This window comes from Rhinoderma darwinii (genome assembly GCF_050947455.1).
Source record: "Rhinoderma darwinii isolate aRhiDar2 chromosome 2 unlocalized genomic scaffold, aRhiDar2.hap1 SUPER_2_unloc_6, whole genome shotgun sequence".
Taxonomy (NCBI): Eukaryota; Metazoa; Chordata; class Amphibia; order Anura; family Rhinodermatidae; genus Rhinoderma; species Rhinoderma darwinii.
In genome coordinates this window covers 705082-724488 of record NW_027461729.1, presented here as the reverse complement: position 1 = coordinate 724488, position 19407 = coordinate 705082, and the positions used below count along the sequence as shown (strand labels likewise).

The 19407-nt window shown below is 47.6% G+C and overlaps 14 non-coding genes across 14 annotated transcripts; all 14 read left to right on the top strand.

Moving 5' to 3' along the window:
- The first annotated feature begins 1077 nt into the window (after nucleotides 1–1077).
- On the top strand, nucleotides 1078–1268 carry LOC142681585 (U2 spliceosomal RNA). Its single transcript, XR_012853475.1, has one exon. It is a non-coding gene; the product is annotated as a U2 spliceosomal RNA (small nuclear RNA).
- Nucleotides 1269–2402: 1134 nt separating this feature from the next.
- LOC142681583 (U2 spliceosomal RNA) lies at nucleotides 2403–2593 on the top strand. Its single transcript, XR_012853474.1, has one exon. It is a non-coding gene; the product is annotated as a U2 spliceosomal RNA (small nuclear RNA).
- Nucleotides 2594–3728: 1135 nt separating this feature from the next.
- LOC142681582 (U2 spliceosomal RNA) lies at nucleotides 3729–3919 on the top strand. Its single transcript, XR_012853473.1, has one exon. It is a non-coding gene; the product is annotated as a U2 spliceosomal RNA (small nuclear RNA).
- A 1128-nt stretch (nucleotides 3920–5047) lies between these two features.
- Nucleotides 5048–5238, top strand: LOC142681656 (U2 spliceosomal RNA). Its single transcript, XR_012853540.1, has one exon. It is a non-coding gene; the product is annotated as a U2 spliceosomal RNA (small nuclear RNA).
- Nucleotides 5239–6369: 1131 nt separating this feature from the next.
- LOC142681581 (U2 spliceosomal RNA) lies at nucleotides 6370–6560 on the top strand. The gene has a single exon (XR_012853472.1). It is a non-coding gene; the product is annotated as a U2 spliceosomal RNA (small nuclear RNA).
- A 1119-nt stretch (nucleotides 6561–7679) lies between these two features.
- On the top strand, nucleotides 7680–7870 carry LOC142681580 (U2 spliceosomal RNA). The gene has a single exon (XR_012853471.1). It is a non-coding gene; the product is annotated as a U2 spliceosomal RNA (small nuclear RNA).
- A 1125-nt stretch (nucleotides 7871–8995) lies between these two features.
- Nucleotides 8996–9186, top strand: LOC142681579 (U2 spliceosomal RNA). Its single transcript, XR_012853470.1, has one exon. It is a non-coding gene; the product is annotated as a U2 spliceosomal RNA (small nuclear RNA).
- Nucleotides 9187–10339: 1153 nt separating this feature from the next.
- On the top strand, nucleotides 10340–10530 carry LOC142681578 (U2 spliceosomal RNA). The gene has a single exon (XR_012853469.1). It is a non-coding gene; the product is annotated as a U2 spliceosomal RNA (small nuclear RNA).
- Nucleotides 10531–11662: 1132 nt separating this feature from the next.
- Nucleotides 11663–11853, top strand: LOC142681577 (U2 spliceosomal RNA). The gene has a single exon (XR_012853468.1). It is a non-coding gene; the product is annotated as a U2 spliceosomal RNA (small nuclear RNA).
- A 1129-nt stretch (nucleotides 11854–12982) lies between these two features.
- On the top strand, nucleotides 12983–13173 carry LOC142681576 (U2 spliceosomal RNA). Its single transcript, XR_012853467.1, has one exon. It is a non-coding gene; the product is annotated as a U2 spliceosomal RNA (small nuclear RNA).
- A 1128-nt stretch (nucleotides 13174–14301) lies between these two features.
- On the top strand, nucleotides 14302–14492 carry LOC142681574 (U2 spliceosomal RNA). Its single transcript, XR_012853465.1, has one exon. It is a non-coding gene; the product is annotated as a U2 spliceosomal RNA (small nuclear RNA).
- A 1129-nt stretch (nucleotides 14493–15621) lies between these two features.
- LOC142681572 (U2 spliceosomal RNA) lies at nucleotides 15622–15812 on the top strand. The gene has a single exon (XR_012853464.1). It is a non-coding gene; the product is annotated as a U2 spliceosomal RNA (small nuclear RNA).
- A 1128-nt stretch (nucleotides 15813–16940) lies between these two features.
- On the top strand, nucleotides 16941–17131 carry LOC142681571 (U2 spliceosomal RNA). The gene has a single exon (XR_012853463.1). It is a non-coding gene; the product is annotated as a U2 spliceosomal RNA (small nuclear RNA).
- A 1129-nt stretch (nucleotides 17132–18260) lies between these two features.
- On the top strand, nucleotides 18261–18451 carry LOC142681570 (U2 spliceosomal RNA). Its single transcript, XR_012853462.1, has one exon. It is a non-coding gene; the product is annotated as a U2 spliceosomal RNA (small nuclear RNA).
- The last annotated feature ends 956 nt before the right edge of the window (nucleotides 18452–19407 follow it).

Below are 19407 nucleotides of genomic sequence, written 5' to 3'. Positions count from 1 at the left end.
GTTTTTGTCTTTCGGATGGGATCTCCCCTTTTAATCCCATTATTTCAACACCTGTTGGACAATGCATTTGTACAGTCATGTGTGATAATGAGCTAATTTATTAAATGCAATTAATTAATACATTGCCACCTCTTGTTTTGTGTCGTCTGTGTTTCTGTGTTTCCGGCATTTCACATTGGAACAGCTCATTCACCTTCCTTGTCTTCTCTCCGCCCTCCCTCCTAGGTAGGTTAAAGAGCTGCACCTGAGCCAGCCACTGATTGATGCAGCACCATAGTCAAATAGTGGAGTGGAGTAGGGGAACAGCAAACAGCCATTAAAGCAGCCAGCCCGCCCGCCCGCCCGTCACAATGGACCTACCTGTGTACACTAGATGGATGTGATGGAATGTACTGTGGTCCCTACATTTCAAGAAGAAGTAAGAATTGCAGTTGCAACAAACCCTTGCTTGCCTACAAAGAGAGCAGCAATTTGGATTTGTTACTATGTTACCTGGAAGAATAACAAACTGTGCAAGGATGGAGGTTGTAGGAGCAAGGAGAACAAGTTGTCTGTAAAGTTGGTGGATGCCTATTTTCCATTTTGCAGTCCCTTGTCTCCCTCTTGTGGCCTCCTGGAGGCAACTAGCTGTGCAAAAAAAAGACAGCCTGGGGGCCGGCTGTTGCAGTGTTGCCCTCTCAGGCAACACTGAGTGACTGACTGAGCCGCACCGTCTTATATAAAGTTCAGACGGAACTTTGCACGTGTCATAGTGGAGACCTCAGGAGCCAGAGCCAGCTTTCTGACATCATAATGGGGCCTCAGAGATAAAAGTCTGGGCCCAGGCAGTGTTGGTCAGTGCTGCTCAGCAGGCAGCACTGGACTGGATTAAAGCTGATACAAGGTGTGAAAGGAGAAGGGGTGGCAGTGGGCATGCACTTACTGCTGCTGCTGCTGCTGCTGCTGCTGCTGCCAGTGTTTGCACGGCAGGAGGGCATTTGGGCGTTGCCAGGAAGGCGTTTTTATGTCGATTCCTCCTCTTTCAGCACTGCATTGTGGTGCAAGCAAAAGAAGCAAAACGCGCGGCACGTTCGGGTTATCGCTTCTCGGCCTTTTGGCTAAGATCAAGTGTAGTATCTGTTCTTATCAGTTTAATATCTGATACGTCCCCTATCTGGGGACCATATATTAAATGGATTTTTAGAACAGGGAGATGGAAATAGAGCTTGCTCTGTCCACTCCACGCATTGACCTGGTATTGCAGTATTTCCAGGACCGGTGCACCCTTTCCTTATGTGTTTACTAAAATCAGATTCCAAAAGTGCTTTTTGTGTTTGCCATTGTTTTTGTCTTTCGGATGGGATCTCCCCTTTTAATCCCATTATTTCAACACCTGTTGGAAAATGCATTTGTACAGTCATGTGTGATAATGAGCTAATTTATTAAATGCAATTAATTAATACATTGCCACCTCTTGTTTTGTGTCGTCTGTGTTTCTGTGTTTCCGGCATTTCACATTGGAACAGCTCATTCACCTTCCTTGTCTTCTCTCCGCCCTCCCTCCTAGGTAGGTTAAAGAGCTGCACCTGAGCCAGCCACTGATTGATGCAGCACCATAGTCAAATAGTGGAGTGGAGTAGGGGAACAGCAAACAGCCATTAAAGCAGCCAGCCCGCCCGCCCGCCCGCCCGTCACAATGGACCTACCTGTGTACACTAGATGGATGTGATGGAATGTACTGTGGTCCCTACATTTCAAGAAGAAGTAAGAATTGCAGTTGCAACAAACCCTTGCTTGCCTACAAAGAGAGCAGCAATTTGGATTTGTTACTATGTTACCTGGAAGAATAACAAACTGTGCAAGGATGGAGGTTGTAGGAGCAAGGAGAACAAGTTGTCTGTAAAGTTGGTGGATGCCTATTTTCCATTTTGCAGTCCCTTGTCTCCCTCTTGTGGCCTCCTGGAGGCAACTAGCTGTGCAAAAAAAAGACAGCCTGGGGGCCGGCTGTTGCAGTGTTGCCCTCTCAGGCAACACTGAGTGACTGACTGAGCCGCACCGTCTTATATAAAGTTCAGACGGAACTTTGCACGTGTCATAGTGGAGACCTCAGGAGCCAGAGCCAGCTTTCTGACATCATAATGGGGCCTCAGAGATAAAAGCCTGGGCCCAGGCAGTGTTGGTCAGTGCTGCTCAGCAGGCAGCACTGGACTGGATTAAAGCTGATACAAGGTGTGAAAGGAGAAGGGGTGGCAGTGGGCATGCACTTACTGCTGCTGCTGCTGCTGCTGCTGCTGCTGCCAGTGTTTGCACGGCAGGAGGGCATTTGGGTGTTGCCAGGAAGGCGTTTTTATGTCGATTCCTCCTCTTTCAGCACTGCATTGTGGTGCAAGCAAAAGAAGCAAAACGCGCGGCACGTTCGGGTTATCGCTTCTCGGCCTTTTGGCTAAGATCAAGTGTAGTATCTGTTCTTATCAGTTTAATATCTGATACGTCCCCTATCTGGGGACCATATATTAAATGGATTTTTAGAACAGGGAGATGGAAATAGAGCTTGCTCTGTCCACTCCACGCATTGACCTGGTATTGCAGTATTTCCAGGACCGGTGCACCCTTTCCTTATGTGTTTACTAAAATCAGATTCCAAAAGTGCTTTTTGTGTTTGCCATTGTTTTTGTCTTTCGGATGGGATCTCCCCTTTTAATCCCATTATTTCAACACCTGTTGGACAATGCATTTGTACAGTCATGTGTGATAATGAGCTAATTTATTAAATGCAATTAATTAATACATTGCCACCTCTTGTTTTGTGTCGTCTGTGTTTCTGTGTTTCCGGCATTTCACATTGGAACAGCTCATTCACCTTCCTTGTCTTCTCTCCGCCCTCCCTCCTAGGTAGGTTAAAGAGCTGCACCTGAGCCAGCCACTGATTGATGCAGCACCATAGTCAAATAGTGGAGTGGAGTAGGGGAACAGCAAACAGCCATTAAAGCAGCCAGCCAGCCCGCCCGCCCGCCCGCCCGTCACAATGGACCTACCTGTGTACACTAGATGGATGTGATGGAATGTACTGTGGTCCCTACATTTCAAGAAGAAGTAAGAATTGCAGTTGCAACAAACCCTTGCTTGCCTACAAAGAGAGCAGCAATTTGGATTTGTTACTATGTTACCTGGAAGAATAACAAACTGTGCAAGGATGGAGGTTGTAGGAGCAAGGAGAACAAGTTGTCTGTAAAGTTGGTGGATGCCTATTTTCCATTTTGCAGTCCCTTGTCTCCCTCTTGTGGCCTCCTGGAGGCAACTAGCTGTGCAAAAAAAAGACAGCCTGGGGGCTGGCTGTTGCAGTGTTGCCCTCTCAGGCAACACTGAGTGACTGACTGAGCCGCACCGTCTTATATAAAGTTCAGACGGAACTTTGCACGTGTCATAGTGGAGACCTCAGGAGCCAGAGCCAGCTTTCTGACATCATAATGGGGCCTCAGAGATAAAAGCCTGGGCCCAGGCAGTGTTGGTCAGTGCTGCTCAGCAGGCAGCACTGGACTGGATTAAAGCTGATACAAGGTGTGAAAGGAGAAGGGGTGGCAGTGGGCATGCACTTACTGCTGCTGCTGCTGCTGCTGCTGCTGCCAGTGTTTGCACGGCAGGAGGGCATTTGGGTGTTGCCAGGAAGGCGTTTTTATGTCGATTCCTCCTCTTTCAGCACTGCATTGTGGTGCAAGCAAAAGAAGCAAAACGCGCGGCACGTTCGGGTTATCGCTTCTCGGCCTTTTGGCTAAGATCAAGTGTAGTATCTGTTCTTATCAGTTTAATATCTGATACGTCCCCTATCTGGGGACCATATATTAAATGGATTTTTAGAACAGGGAGATGGAAATAGAGCTTGCTCTGTCCACTCCACGCATTGACCTGGTATTGCAGTATTTCCAGGACCGGTGCACCCTTTCCTTATGTGTTTACTAAAATCAGATTCCAAAAGTGCTTTTTGTGTTTGCCATTGTTTTTGTCTTTCGGATGGGATCTCCCCTTTTAATCCCATTATTTCAACACCTGTTGGACAATGCATTTGTACAGTCATGTGTGATAATGAGCTAATTTATTAAATGCAATTAATTAATACATTGCCACCTCTTGTTTTGTGTCGTCTGTGTTTCTGTGTTTCCGGCATTTCACATTGGAACAGCTCATTCACCTTCCTTGTCTTCTCTCCGCCCTCCCTCCTAGGTAGGTTAAAGAGCTGCACCTGAGCCAGCCACTGATTGATGCAGCACCATAGTCAAATAGTGGAGTGGAGTAGGGGAACAGCAAACAGCCATTAAAGCAGCCAGCCCGCCCGCCCGCCCGCCCGTCACAATGGACCTACCTGTGTACACTAGATGGATGTGATGGAATGTACTGTGGTCCCTACATTTCAAGAAGAAGTAAGAATTGCAGTTGCAACAAACCCTTGCTTGCCTACAAAGAGAGCAGCAATTTGGATTTGTTACTATGTTACCTGGAAGAATAACAAACTGTGCAAGGATGGAGGTTGTAGGAGCAAGGAGAACAAGTTGTCTGTAAAGTTGGTGGATGCCTATTTTCCATTTTGCAGTCCCTTGTCTCCCTCTTGTGGCCTCCTGGAGGCAACTAGCTGTGCAAAAAAAAGACAGCCTGGGGGCCGGCTGTTGCAGTGTTGCCCTCTCAGGCAACACTGAGTGACTGACTGAGCCGCACCGTCTTATATAAAGTTCAGACGGAACTTTGCACGTGTCATAGTGGAGACCTCAGGAGCCAGAGCCAGCTTTCTGACATCATAATGGGGCCTCAGAGATAAAAGCCTGGGCCCAAGCAGTGTTGGTCAGTGCTGCTCAGCAGGCAGCACTGGACTGGATTAAAGCTGATACAAGGTGTGAAAGGAGAAGGGGTGGCAGTGGGCATGCACTTACTGCTGCTGCTGCTGCTGCTGCTGCCAGTGTTTGCACGGCAGGAGGGCATTTGGGCGTTGCCAGGAAGGCGTTTTTATGTCGATTACTCCTCTTTCAGCACTGCATTGTGGTGCAAGCAAAAGAAGCAAAACGCGCGGCACGTTCGGGTTATCGCTTCTCAGCCTTTTGGCTAAGATCAAGTGTAGTATCTGTTCTTATCAGTTTAATATCTGATACGTCCCCTATCTGGGGACCATATATTAAATGGATTTTTAGAACAGGGAGATGGAAATAGAGCTTGCTCTGTCCACTCCACGCATTGACCTGGTATTGCAGTATTTCCAGGACCGGTGCACCCTTTCCTTATGTGTTTACTAAAATCAGATTCCAAAAGTGCTTTTTGTGTTTGCCATTGTTTTTGTCTTTCGGATGGGATCTCCCCTTTTAATCCCATTATTTCAACACCTGTTGGACAATGCATTTGTACAGTCATGTGTGATAATGAGCTAATTTATTAAATGCAATTAATTAATACATTGCCACCTCTTGTTTTGTGTCGTCTGTGTTTCTGTGTTTCCGGCATTTCACATTGGAACAGCTCATTCACCTTCCTTGTCTTCTCTCCGCCCTCCCTCCTAGGTAGGTTAAAGAGCTGCACCTGAGCCAGCCACTGATTGATGCAGCACCATAGTCAAATAGTGGAGTGGAGTAGGGGATCAGCAAACAGCCATTAAAGCAGCCAGCCCGCCCGCCCGCCCGCCCGTCACAATGGACCTACCTGTGTACACTAGATGGATGTGATGGAATGTACTGTGGTCCCTACATTTCAAGAAGAAGTAAGAATTGCAGTTGCAACAAACCCTTGCTTGCCTACAAAGAGAGCAGCAATTTGGATTTGTTACTATGTTACCTGGAAGAATAACAAACTGTGCAAGGATGGAGGTTGTAGGAGCAAGGAGAACAAGTTGTCTGTAAAGTTGGTGGATGCCTATTTTCCATTTTGCAGTCCCTTGTCTCCCTCTTGTGGCCTCCTGGAGGCAACTAGCTGTGCAAAAAAAAGACAGCCTGGGGGCCGGCTGTTGCAGTGTTGCCCTCTCAGGCAACACTGAGTGACTGACTGAGCCGCACCGTCTTATATAAAGTTCAGACGGAACTTTGCACGTGTCATAGTGGAGACCTCAGGAGCCAGAGCCAGCTTTCTGACATCATAATGGGGCCTCAGAGATAAAAGCCTGGGCCCAGGCAGTGTTGGTCAGTGCTGCTCAGCAGGCAGCACTGGACTGGATTAAAGCTGATACAAGGTGTGAAAGGAGAAGGGGTGGCAGTGGGCATTCATTTACTGCTGCTGCTGCTGCTGCTGCTGCTGCCAGTGTTTGCACGGCAGGAGGGCATTTGGGCGTTGCCAGGAAGGCGTTTTTATGTCGATTCCTCCTCTTTCAGCACTGCATTGTGGTGCAAGCAAAAGAAGCAAAACGTGCGGCACGTTCGGGTTATCGCTTCTCGGCCTTTTGGCTAAGATCAAGTGTAGTATCTGTTCTTATCAGTTTAATATCTGATACGTCCCCTATCTGGGGACCATATATTAAATGGATTTTTAGAACAGGGAGATGGAAATAGAGCTTGCTCTGTCCACTCCACGCATTGACCTGGTATTGCAGTATTTCCAGGACCGGTGCACCCTTTCCTTATGTGTTTACTAAAATCAGATTCCAAAAGTGCTTTTTGTGTTTGCCATTGTTTTTGTCTTTCGGATGGGATCTCCCCTTTTAATCCCATTATTTCAACACCTGTTGGACAATGCATTTGTACAGTCATGTGTGATAATGAGCTAATTTATTAAATGCAATTAATTAATACATTGCCACCTCTTGTTTTGTGTCGTCTGTGTTTCTGTGTTTCCGGCATTTCACATTGGAACAGCTCATTCACCTTCCTTGTCTTCTCTCCGCCCTCCCTCCTAGGTAGGTTAAAGAGCTGCACCTGAGCCAGCCACTGATTGATGCAGCACCATAGTCAAATAGTGGAGTGGAGTAGGGGAACAGCAAACAGCCATTAAAGCAGCCAGCCCGCCCGCCCGCCCGCCCGTCACAATGGACCTACCTGTGTACACTAGATGGATGTGATGGAATGTACTGTGGTCCCTACATTTCAAGAAGAAGTAAGAATTGCAGTTGCAACAAACCCTTGCTTGCCTACAAAGAGAGCAGCAATTTGGATTTGTTACTATGTTACCTGGAAGAATAACAAACTGTGCAAGGATGGAGGTTGTAGGAGCAAGGAGAACAAGTTGTCTGTAAAGTTGGTGGATGCCTATTTTCCATTTTGCAGTCCCTTGTCTCCCTCTTGTGGCCTCCTGGAGGCAACTAGCTGTGCAAAAAAAAGACAGCCTGGGGGCCGGCTGTTGCAGTGTTGCCCTCTCAGGCAACACTGAGTGACTGACTGAGCCGCACCGTCTTATATAAAGTTCAGACGGAACTTTGCACGTGTCATAGTGGAGACCTCAGGAGCCAGAGCCAGCTTTCTGACATCATAATGGGGCCTCAGAGATAAAAGCCTGGGCCCAGGCAGTGTTGGTCAGTGCTGCTCAGCAGGCAGCACTGGACTGGATTAAAGCTGATACAAGGTGTGAAAGGAGAAGGGGTGGCAGTGGGCATGCACTTACTGCTGCTGCTGCTGCCAGTGTTTGCACGGCAGGAGGGCATTTGGGCGTTGCCAGGAAGGCGTTTTTATGTCGATTCCTCCTCTTTCAGCACTGCATTGTGGTGCAAGCAAAAGAAGCAAAACGCGCGGCACGTTCGGGTTATCGCTTCTCGGCCTTTTGGCTAAGATCAAGTGTAGTATCTGTTCTTATCAGTTTAATATCTGATACGTCCCCTATCTGGGGACCATATATTAAATGGATTTTTAGAACAGGGAGATGGAAATAGAGCTTGCTCTGTCCACTCCACGCATTGACCTGGTATTGCAGTATTTCCAGGACCGGTGCACCCTTTCCTTATGTGTTTACTAAAATCAGATTCCAAAAGTGCTTTTTGTGTTTGCCATTGTTTTTGTCTTTCGGATGGGATCTCCCCTTTTAATCCCATTATTTCAACACCTGTTGGACAATGCATTTGTACAGTCATGTGTGATAATGAGCTAATTTATTAAATGCAATTAATTAATACATTGCCACCTCTTGTTTTGTGTCGTCTGTGTTTCTGTGTTTCCGGCATTTCACATTGGAACAGCTCATTCACCTTCCTTGTCTTCTCTCCGCCCTCCCTCCTAGGTAGGTTAAAGAGCTGCACCTGAGCCAGCCACTGATTGATGCAGCACCATAGTCAAATAGTGGAGTGGAGTAGGGGAACAGCAAACAGCCATTAAAGCAGCCAGCCCGCCCGCCCGCCCGCCCGTCACAATGGACCTACCTGTGTACACTAGATGGATGTGATGGAATGTACTGTGGTCCCTACATTTCAAGAAGAAGTAAGAATTGCAGTTGCAACAAACCCTTGCTTGCCTACAAAGAGAGCAGCAATTTGGATTTGTTACTATGTTACCTGGAAGAATAACAAACTGTGCAAGGATGGAGGTTGTAGGAGCAAGGAGAACAAGTTGTCTGTAAAGTTGGTGGATGCCTATTTTCCATTTTGCAGTCCCTTGTCTCCCTCTTGTGGCCTCCTGGAGGCAACTAGCTGTGCAAAAAAAAGACAGCCTGGGGGCCGGCTGTTGCAGTGTTGCCCTCTCAGGCAACACTGAGTGACTGACTGAGCCGCACCGTCTTATATAAAGTTCAGACGGAACTTTGCACGTGTCATAGTGGAGACCTCAGGAGCCAGAGCCAGCTTTCTGACATCATAATGGGGCCTCAGAGATAAAAGCCTGGGCCCAGGCAGTGTTGGTCAGTGCTGCTCAGCAGGCAGCACTGGACTGGATTAAAGCTGATACAAGGTGTGAAAGGAGAAGGGGTGGCAGTGGGCATGCACTTACTGCTGCTGCTGCTGCTGCTGCCAGTGTTTGCACGGCAGGAGGGCATTTGGGCGTTGCCAGGAAGGCGTTTTTATGTCGATTCCTCCTCTTTCAGCACTGCATTGTGGTGCAAGCAAAAGAAGCAAAACGCGCGGCACGTTCGGGTTATCGCTTCTCGGCCTTTTGGCTAAGATCAAGTGTAGTATCTGTTCTTATCAGTTTAATATCTGATACGTCCCCTATCTGGGGACCATATATTAAATGGATTTTTAGAACAGGGAGATGGAAATAGAGCTTGCTCTGTCCACTCCACGCATTGACCTGGTATTGCAGTATTTCCAGGACCGGTGCACCCTTTCCTTATGTGTTTACTAAAATCAGATTCCAAAAGTGCTTTTTGTGTTTGCCATTGTTTTTGTCTTTCGGATGGGATCTCCCCTTTTAATCCCATTATTTCAACACCTGTTGGACAATGCATTTGTACAGTCATGTGTGATAATGAGCTAATTTATTAAATGCAATTAATTAATACATTGCCACCTCTTGTTTTGTGTCGTCTGTGTTTCTGTGTTTCCGGCATTTCACATTGGAACAGCTCATTCACCTTCCTTGTCTTCTCTCCGCCCTCCCTCCTAGGTAGGTTAAAGAGCTGCAACTGAGCCAGCCACTGATTGATGCAGCACCATAGTCAAATAGTGGAGTGGAGTAGGGGAACAGCAAACAGCCATTAAAGCAGCCAGCCCGCCCGCCCGCCCGCCCGCCCGTCCGCCCGCCCGTCACAATGGACCTACCTGTGTACACTAGATGGATGTGATGGAATGTACTGTGGTCCCTACATTTCAAGAAGAAGTAAGAATTGCAGTTGCAACAAACCCTTGCTTGCCTACAAAGAGAGCAGCAATTTGGATTTGTTACTATGTTACCTGGAAGAATAACAAACTGTGCAAGGATGGAGGTTGTAGGAGCAAGGAGAACAAGTTGTCTGTAAAGTTGGTGGATGCCTATTTTCCATTTTGCAGTCCCTTGTCTCCCTCTTGTGGCCTCCTGGAGGCAACTAGCTGTGCAAAAAAAAGACAGCCTGGGGGCCGGCTGTTGCAGTGTTGCCCTCTCAGGCAACACTGAGTGACTGACTGAGCCGCACCGTCTTATATAAAGTTCAGACGGAACTTTGCACGTGTCATAGTGGAGACCTCAGGAGCCAGAGCCAGCTTTCTGACATCATAATGGGGCCTCAGAGATAAAAGCCTGGGCCCAGGCAGTGTTGGTCAGTGCTGCTCAGCAGGCAGCACTGGACTGGATTAAAGCTGATACAAGGTGTGAAAGGAGAAGGGGTGGCAGTGGGCATGCACTTACTGCTGCTGCTGCTGCTGCTGCTGCTGCTGCTGCCAGTGTTTGCACGGCAGGAGGGCATTTGGGCGTTGCCAGGAAGGCGTTTTTATGTCGATTCCTCCTCTTTCAGCACTGCATTGTGGTGCAAGCAAAAGAAGCAAAACGTGCGGCACGTTCGGGTTATCGCTTCTCGGCCTTTTGGCTAAGATCAAGTGTAGTATCTGTTCTTATCAGTTTAATATCTGATACGTCCCCTATCTGGGGACCATATATTAAATGGATTTTTAGAACAGGGAGATGGAAATAGAGCTTGCTCTGTCCACTCCACGCATTGACCTGGTATTGCAGTATTTCCAGGACCGGTGCACCCTTTCCTTATGTGTTTACTAAAATCAGATTCCAAAAGTGCTTTTTGTGTTTGCCATTGTTTTTGTCTTTCGGATGGGATCTCCCCTTTTAATCCCATTATTTCAACACCTGTTGGACAATGCATTTGTACAGTCATGTGTGATAATGAGCTAATTTATTAAATGCAATTAATTAATACATTGCCACCTCTTGTTTTGTGTCGTCTGGGGTTTCTGTGTTTCCGGCATTTCACATTGGAACAGCTCATTCACCTTCCTTGTCTTCTCTCCGCCCTCCCTCCTAGGTAGGTTAAAGAGCTGCACCTGAGCCAGCCACTGATTGATGCAGCACCATAGTCAAATAGTGGAGTGGAGTAGGGGAACAGCAAACAGCCATTAAAGCAGCCAGCCCGCCCGCCCGCCCGCCCGTCACAATGGACCTACCTGTGTACACTAGATGGATGTGATGGAATGTACTGTGGTCCCTACATTTCAAGAAGAAGTAAGAATTGCAGTTGCAACAAACCCTTGCTTGCCTACAAAGAGAGCAGCAATTTGGATTTGTTACTATGTTACCTGGAAGAATAACAAACTGTGCAAGGATGGAGGTTGTAGGAGCAAGGAGAACAAGTTGTCTGTAAAGTTGGTGGATGCCTATTTTCCATTTTGCAGTCCCTTGTCTCCCTCTTGTGGCCTCCTGGAGGCAACTAGCTGTGCAAAAAAAAGACAGCCTGGGGGCCGGCTGTTGCAGTGTTGCCCTCTCAGGCAACACTGAGTGACTGACTGATCCGCACCGTCTTATATAAAGTTCAGACGGAACTTTGCACGTGTCATAGTGGAGACCTCAGGAGCCAGAGCCAGCTTTCTGACATCATAATGGGGCCTCAGAGATAAAAGTCTGGGCCCAGGCAGTGTTGGTCAGTGCTGCTCAGCAGGCAGCACTGGACTGGATTAAAGCTGATACAAGGTGTGAAAGGAGAAGGGGTGGCAGTGGGCATGCACTTACTGCTGCTGCTGCTGCTGCTGCTGCTGCCAGTGTTTGCACGGCAGGAGGGCATTTGGGCGTTGCCAGGAAGGCGTTTTTATGTTGATTCCTCCTCTTTCAGCACTGCATTGTGGTGCAAGCAAAAGAAGCAAAACGCGCGGCACGTTCGGGTTATCGCTTCTCGGCCTTTTGGCTAAGATCAAGTGTAGTATCTGTTCTTATCAGTTTAATATCTGATACGTCCCCTATCTGGGGACCATATATTAAATGGATTTTTAGAACAGGGAGATGGAAATAGAGCTTGCTCTGTCCACTCCACGCATTGACCTGGTATTGCAGTATTTCCAGGACCGGTGCACCCTTTCCTTATGTGTTTACTAAAATCAGATTCCAAAAGTGCTTTTTGTGTTTGCCATTGTTTTTGTCTTTCGGATGGGATCTCCCCTTTTAATCCCATTATTTCAACACCTGTTGGACAATGCATTTGTACAGTCATGTGTGATAATGAGCTAATTTATTAAATGCAATTAATTAATACATTGCCACCTCTTGTTTTGTGTCGTCTGTGTTTCTGTGTTTCCGGCATTTCACATTGGAACAGCTCATTCACCTTCCTTGTCTTCTCTCCGCCCTCCCTCCTAGGTAGGTTAAAGAGCTGCAACTGAGCCAGCCACTGATTGATGCAGCACCATAGTCAAATAGTGGAGTGGAGTAGGGGAACAGCAAACAGCCATTAAAGCAGCCAGCCCGCCCGCCCGCCCGCCCGCCCGTCACAATGGACCTACCTGTGTACACTAGATGGATGTGATGGAATGTACTGTGGTCCCTACATTTCAAGAAGAAGTAAGAATTGCAGTTGCAACAAACCCTTGCTTGCCTACAAAGAGAGCAGCAATTTGGATATGTTACTATGTTACCTGGAAGAATAACAAACTGTGCAAGGATGGAGGTTGTAGGAGCAAGGAGAACAAGTTGTCTGTAAAGTTGGTGGATGCCTATTTTCCATTTTGCAGTCCCTTGTCTCCCTCTTGTGGCCTCCTGGAGGCAACTAGCTGTGCAAAAAAAAGACAGCCTGGGGGCCGGCTGTTGCAGTGTTGCCCTCTCAGGCAACACTGAGTGACTGACTGAGCCGCACCGTCTTATATAAAGTTCAGACGGAACTTTGCACGTGTCATAGTGGAGACCTCAGGAGCCAGAGCCAGCTTTCTGACATCATAATGGGGCCTCAGAGATAAAAGCCTGGGCCCAGGCAGTGTTGGTCAGTGCTGCTCAGCAGGCAGCACTGGACTGGATTAAAGCTGATACAAGGTGTGAAAGGAGAAGGGGTGGCAGTGGGCATGCACTTACTGCTGCTGCTGCTGCTGCTGCCAGTGTTTGCACGGCAGGAGGGCATTTGGGCGTTGCCAGGAAGGCGTTTTTATGTCGATTCCTCCTCTTTCAGCACTGCATTGTGGTGCAAGCAAAAGAAGCAAAACGCGCGGCACGTTCGGGTTATCGCTTCTCGGCCTTTTGGCTAAGATCAAGTGTAGTATCTGTTCTTATCAGTTTAATATCTGATACGTCCCCTATCTGGGGACCATATATTAAATGGATTTTTAGAACAGGGAGATGGAAATAGAGCTTGCTCTGTCCACTCCACGCATTGACCTGGTATTGCAGTATTTCCAGGACCGGTGCACCCTTTCCTTATGTGTTTACTAAAATCAGATTCCAAAAGTGCTTTTTGTGTTTGCCATTGTTTTTGTCTTTCGGATGGGATCTCCCCTTTTCATCCCATTATTTCAACACCTGTTGGACAATGCATTTGTACAGTCATGTGTGATAATGAGCTAATTTATTAAATGCAATTAATTAATACATTGCCACCTCTTGTTTTGTGTCGTCTGTGTTTCTGTGTTTCCGGCATTTCACATTGGAACAGCTCATTCACCTTCCTTGTCTTCTCTCCGCCCTCCCTCCTAGGTAGGTTAAAGAGCTGCACCTGAGCCAGCCACTGATTGATGCAGCACCATAGTCAAATAGTGGAGTGGAGTAGGGGAACAGCAAACAGCCATTAAAGCAGCCAGCCCGCCCGCCCGCCCGCCCGTCACAATGGACCTACCTGTGTACACTAGATGGATGTGATGGAATGTACTGTGGTCCCTACATTTCAAGAAGAAGTAAGAATTGCAGTTGCAACAAACCCTTGCTTGCCTACAAAGAGAGCAGCAATTTGGATTTGTTACTATGTTACCTGGAAGAATAACAAACTGTGCAAGGATGGAGGTTGTAGGAGCAAGGAGAACAAGTTGTCTGTAAAGTTGGTGGATGCCTATTTTCCATTTTGCAGTCCCTTGTCTCCCTCTTGTGGCCTCCTGGAGGCAACTAGCTGTGCAAAAAAAAGACAGCCTGGGGGCCGGCTGCTGCAGTGTTGCCCTCTCAGGCAACACTGAGTGACTGACTGAGCCGCACCGTCTTATATAAAGTTCAGACGGAACTTTGCACGTGTCATAGTGGAGACCTCAGGAGCCAGAGCCAGCTTTCTGACATCATAATGGGGCCTCAGAGATAAAAGCCTGGGCCCAGGCAGTGTTGGTCAGTGCTGCTCAGCAGGCAGCACTGGACTGGATTAAAGCTGATACAAGGTGTGAAAGGAGAAGGGGTGGCAGTGGGCATGCACTTACTGCTGCTGCTGCTGCTGCTGCTGCCAGTGTTTGCACGGCAGGAGGGCATTTGGGCGTTGCCAGGAAGGCGTTTTTATGTCGATTCCTCCTCTTTCAGCACTGCATTGTGGTGCAAGCAAAAGAAGCAAAACGCGCGGCACGTTCGGGTTATCGCTTCTCGGCCTTTTGGCTAAGATCAAGTGTAGTATCTGTTCTTATCAGTTTAATATCTGATACGTCCCCTATCTGGGGACCATATATTAAATGGATTTTTAGAACAGGGAGATGGAAATAGAGCTTGCTCTGTCCACTCCACGCATTGACCTGGTATTGCAGTATTTCCAGGACCGGTGCACCCTTTCCTTATGTGTTTACTAAAATCAGATTCCAAAAGTGCTTTTTGTGTTTGCCATTGTTTTTGTCTTTCGGATGGGATCTCCCCTTTTAATCCCATTATTTCAACACCTGTTGGACAATGCATTTGTACAGTCATGTGTGATAATGAGCTAATTTATTAAATGCAATTAATTAATACATTGCCACCTCTTGTTTTGTGTCGTCTGTGTTTCTGTGTTTCCGGCATTTCACATTGGAACAGCTCATTCACCTTCCTTGTCTTCTCTCCGCCCTCCCTCCTAGGTAGGTTAAAGAGCTGCAACTGAGCCAGCCACTGATTGATGCAGCACCATAGTCAAATAGTGGAGTGGAGTAGGGGAACAGCAAACAGCCATTAAAGCAGCCAGCCCGCCCGCCCGCCCGCCCGCCCGTCACAATGGACCTACCTGTGTACACTAGATGGATGTGATGGAATGTACTGTGGTCCCTACATTTCAAGAAGAAGTAAGAATTGCAGTTGCAACAAACCCTTGCTTGCCTACAAAGAGAGCAGCAATTTGGATATGTTACTATGTTACCTGGAAGAATAACAAACTGTGCAAGGATGGAGGTTGTAGGAGCAAGGAGAACAAGTTGTCTGTAAAGTTGGTGGATGCCTATTTTCCATTTTGCAGTCCCTTGTCTCCCTCTTGTGGCCTCCTGGAGGCAACTAGCTGTGCAAAAAAAAGACAGCCTGGGGGCCGGCTGTTGCAGTGTTGCCCTCTCAGGCAACACTGAGTGACTGACTGAGCCGCACCGTCTTATATAAAGTTCAGACGGAACTTTGCACGTGTCATAGTGGAGACCTCAGGAGCCAGAGCCAGCTTTCTGACATCATAATGGGGCCTCAGAGATAAAAGCCTGGGCCCAGGCAGTGTTGGTCAGTGCTGCTCAGCAGGCAGCACTGGACTGGATTAAAGCTGATACAAGGTGTGAAAGGAGAAGGGGTGGCAGTGGGCATGCACTTACTGCTGCTGCTGCTGCTGCTGCCAGTGTTTGCACGGCAGGAGGGCATTTGGGCGTTGCCAGGAAGGCGTTTTTATGTCGATTCCTCCTCTTTCAGCACTGCATTGTGGTGCAAGCAAAAGAAGCAAAACGCGCGGCACGTTCGGGTTATCGCTTCTCGGCCTTTTGGCTAAGATCAAGTGTAGTATCTGTTCTTATCAGTTTAATATCTGATACGTCCCCTATCTGGGGACCATATATTAAATGGATTTTTAGAACAGGGAGATGGAAATAGAGCTTGCTCTGTCCACTCCACGCATTGACCTGGTATTGCAGTATTTCCAGGACCGGTGCACCCTTTCCTTATGTGTTTACTAAAATCAGATTCCAAAAGTGCTTTTTGTGTTTGCCATTGTTTTTGTCTTTCGGATGGGATCTCCCCTTTTCATCCCATTATTTCAACACCTGTTGGACAATGCATTTGTACAGTCATGTGTGATAATGAGCTAATTTATTAAATGCAATTAATTAATACATTGCCACCTCTTGTTTTGTGTCGTCTGTGTTTCTGTGTTTCCGGCATTTCACATTGGAACAGCTCATTCACCTTCCTTGTCTTCTCTCCGCCCTCCCTCCTAGGTAGGTTAAAGAGCTGCACCTGAGCCAGCCACTGATTGATGCAGCACCATAGTCAAATAGTGGAGTGGAGTAGGGGAACAGCAAACAGCCATTAAAGCAGCCAGCCCGCCCGCCCGCCCGCCCGTCACAATGGACCTACCTGTGTACACTAGATGGATGTGATGGAATGTACTGTGGTCCCTACATTTCAAGAAGAAGTAAGAATTGCAGTTGCAACAAACCCTTGCTTGCCTACAAAGAGAGCAGCAATTTGGATTTGTTACTATGTTACCTGGAAGAATAACAAACTGTGCAAGGATGGAGGTTGTAGGAGCAAGGAGAACAAGTTGTCTGTAAAGTTGGTGGATGCCTATTTTCCATTTTGCAGTCCCTTGTCTCCCTCTTGTGGCCTCCTGGAGGCAACTAGCTGTGCAAAAAAAAGACAGCCTGGGGGCCGGCTGTTGCAGTGTTGCCCTCTCAGGCAACACTGAGTGACTGACTGAGCCGCACCGTCTTATATAAAGTTCAGACGGAACTTTGCACGTGTCATAGTGGAGACCTCAGGAGCCAGAGCCAGCTTTCTGACATCATAATGGGGCCTCAGAGATAAAAGCCTGGGCCCAGGCAGTGTTGGTCAGTGCTGCTCAGCAGGCAGCACTGGACTGGATTAAAGCTGATACAAGGTGTGAAAGGAGAAGGGGTGGCAGTGGGCATGCACTTACTGCTGCTGCTGCTGCTGCTGCTGCCAGTGTTTGCACGGCAGGAGGGCATTTGGGCGTTGCCAGGAAGGCGTTTTTATGTCGATTCCTCCTCTTTCAGCACTGCATTGTGGTGCAAGCAAAAGAAGCAAAACGCGCGGCACGTTCGGGTTATCGCTTCTCGGCCTTTTGGCTAAGATCAAGTGTAGTATCTGTTCTTATCAGTTTAATATCTGATACGTCCCCTATCTGGGGACCATATATTAAATGGATTTTTAGAACAGGGAGATGGAAATAGAGCTTGCTCTGTCCACTCCACGCATTGACCTGGTATTGCAGTATTTCCAGGACCGGTGCACCCTTTCCTTATGTGTTTACTAAAATCAGATTCCAAAAGTGCTTTTTGTGTTTGCCATTGTTTTTGTCTTTCGGATGGGATCTCCCCTTTTAATCCCATTATTTCAACACCTGTTGGACAATGCATTTGTACAGTCATGTGTGATAATGAGCTAATTTATTAAATGCAATTAATTAATACATTGCCACCTCTTGTTTTGTGTCGTCTGTGTTTCTGTGTTTCCGGCATTTCACATTGGAACAGCTCATTCACCTTCCTTGTCTTCTCTCCGCCCTCCCTCCTAGGTAGGTTAAAGAGCTGCAACTGAGCCAGCCACTGATTGATGCAGCACCATAGTCAAATAGTGGAGTGGAGTAGGGGAACAGCAAACAGCCATTAAAGCAGCCAGCCCGCCCGCCCGCCCGCCCGCCCGTCACAATGGACCTACCTGTGTACACTAGATGGATGTGATGGAATGTACTGTGGTCCCTACATTTCAAGAAGAAGTAAGAATTGCAGTTGCAACAAACCCTTGCTTGCCTACAAAGAGAGCAGCAATTTGGATTTGTTACTATGTTACCTGGAAGAATAACAAACTGTGCAAGGATGGAGGTTGTAGGAGCAAGGAGAACAAGTTGTCTGTAAAGTTGGTGGATGCCTATTTTCCATTTTGCAGTCCCTTGTCTCCCTCTTGTGGCCTCCTGGAGGCAACTAGCTGTGCAAAAAAAAGACAGCCTGGGGGCCGGCTGTTGCAGTGTTGCCCTCTCAGGCAACACTGAGTGACTGACTGAGCCGCACCGTCTTATATAAAGTTCAGACGGAACTTTGCACGTGTCATAGTGGAGACCTCAGGAGCCAGAGCCAGCTTTCTGACATCATAATGGGGCCTCAGAGATAAAAGCCTGGGCCCAGGCAGTGTTGGTCAGTGCTGCTCAGCAGGCAGCACTGGACTGGATTAAAGCTGATACAAGGTGTGAAAGGAGAAGGGGTGGCAGTGGGCATGCACTTACTGCTGCTGCTGCTGCTGCTGCCAGTGTTTGCACGGCAGGAGGGCATTTGGGCGTTGCCAGGAAGGCGTTTTTATGTCGATTCCTCCTCTTTCAGCACTGCATTGTGGTGCAAGCAAAAGAAGCAAAACGCGCGGCACGTTCGGGTTATCGCTTCTCGGCCTTTTGGCTAAGATCAAGTGTAGTATCTGTTCTTATCAGTTTAATATCTGATACGTCCCCTATCTGGGGACCATATATTAAATGGATTTTTAGAACAGGGAGATGGAAATAGAGCTTGCTCTGTCCACTCCACGCATTGACCTGGTATTGCAGTATTTCCAGGACCGGTGCACCCTTTCCTTATGTGTTTACTAAAATCAGATTCCAAAAGTGCTTTTTGTGTTTGCCATTGTTTTTGTCTTTCGGATGGGATCTCCCCTTTTAATCCCATTATTTCAACACCTGTTGGACAATGCATTTGTACAGTCATGTGTGATAATGAGCTAATTTATTAAATGCAATTAATTAATACATTGCCACCTCTTGTTTTGTGTCGTCTGTGTTTCTGTGTTTCCGGCATTTCACATTGGAACAGCTCATTCACCTTCCTTGTCTTCTCTCCGCCCTCCCTCCTAGGTAGGTTAAAGAGCTGCAACTGAGCCAGCCACTGATTGATGCAGCACCATAGTCAAATAGTGGAGTGGAGTAGGGGAACAGCAAACAGCCATTAAAGCAGCCAGCCCGCCCGCCCGCCCGCCCGCCCGTCACAATGGACCTACCTGTGTACACTAGATGGATGTGATGGAATGTACTGTGGTCCCTACATTTCAAGAAGAAGTAAGAATTGCAGTTGCAACAAACCCTTGCTTGCCTACAAAGAGAGCAGCAATTTGGATTTGTTACTATGTTACCTGGAAGAATAACAAACTGTGCAAGGATGGAGGTTGTAGGAGCAAGGAGAACAAGTTGTCTGTAAAGTTGGTGGATGCCTATTTTCCATTTTGCAGTCCCTTGTCTCCCTCTTGTGGCCTCCTGGAGGCAACTAGCTGTGCAAAAAAAAGACAGCCTGGGGGCCGGCTGTTGCAGTGTTGCCCTCTCAGGCAACACTGAGTGACTGACTGAGCCGCACCGTCTTATATAAAGTTCAGACGGAACTTTGCACGTGTCATAGTGGAGACCTCAGGAGCCAGAGCCAGCTTTCTGACATCATAATGGGGCCTCAGAGATAAAAGCCTGGGCCCAGGCAGTGTTGGTCAGTGCTGCTCAGCAGGCAGCACTGGACTGGATTAAAGCTGATACAAGGTGTGAAAGGAG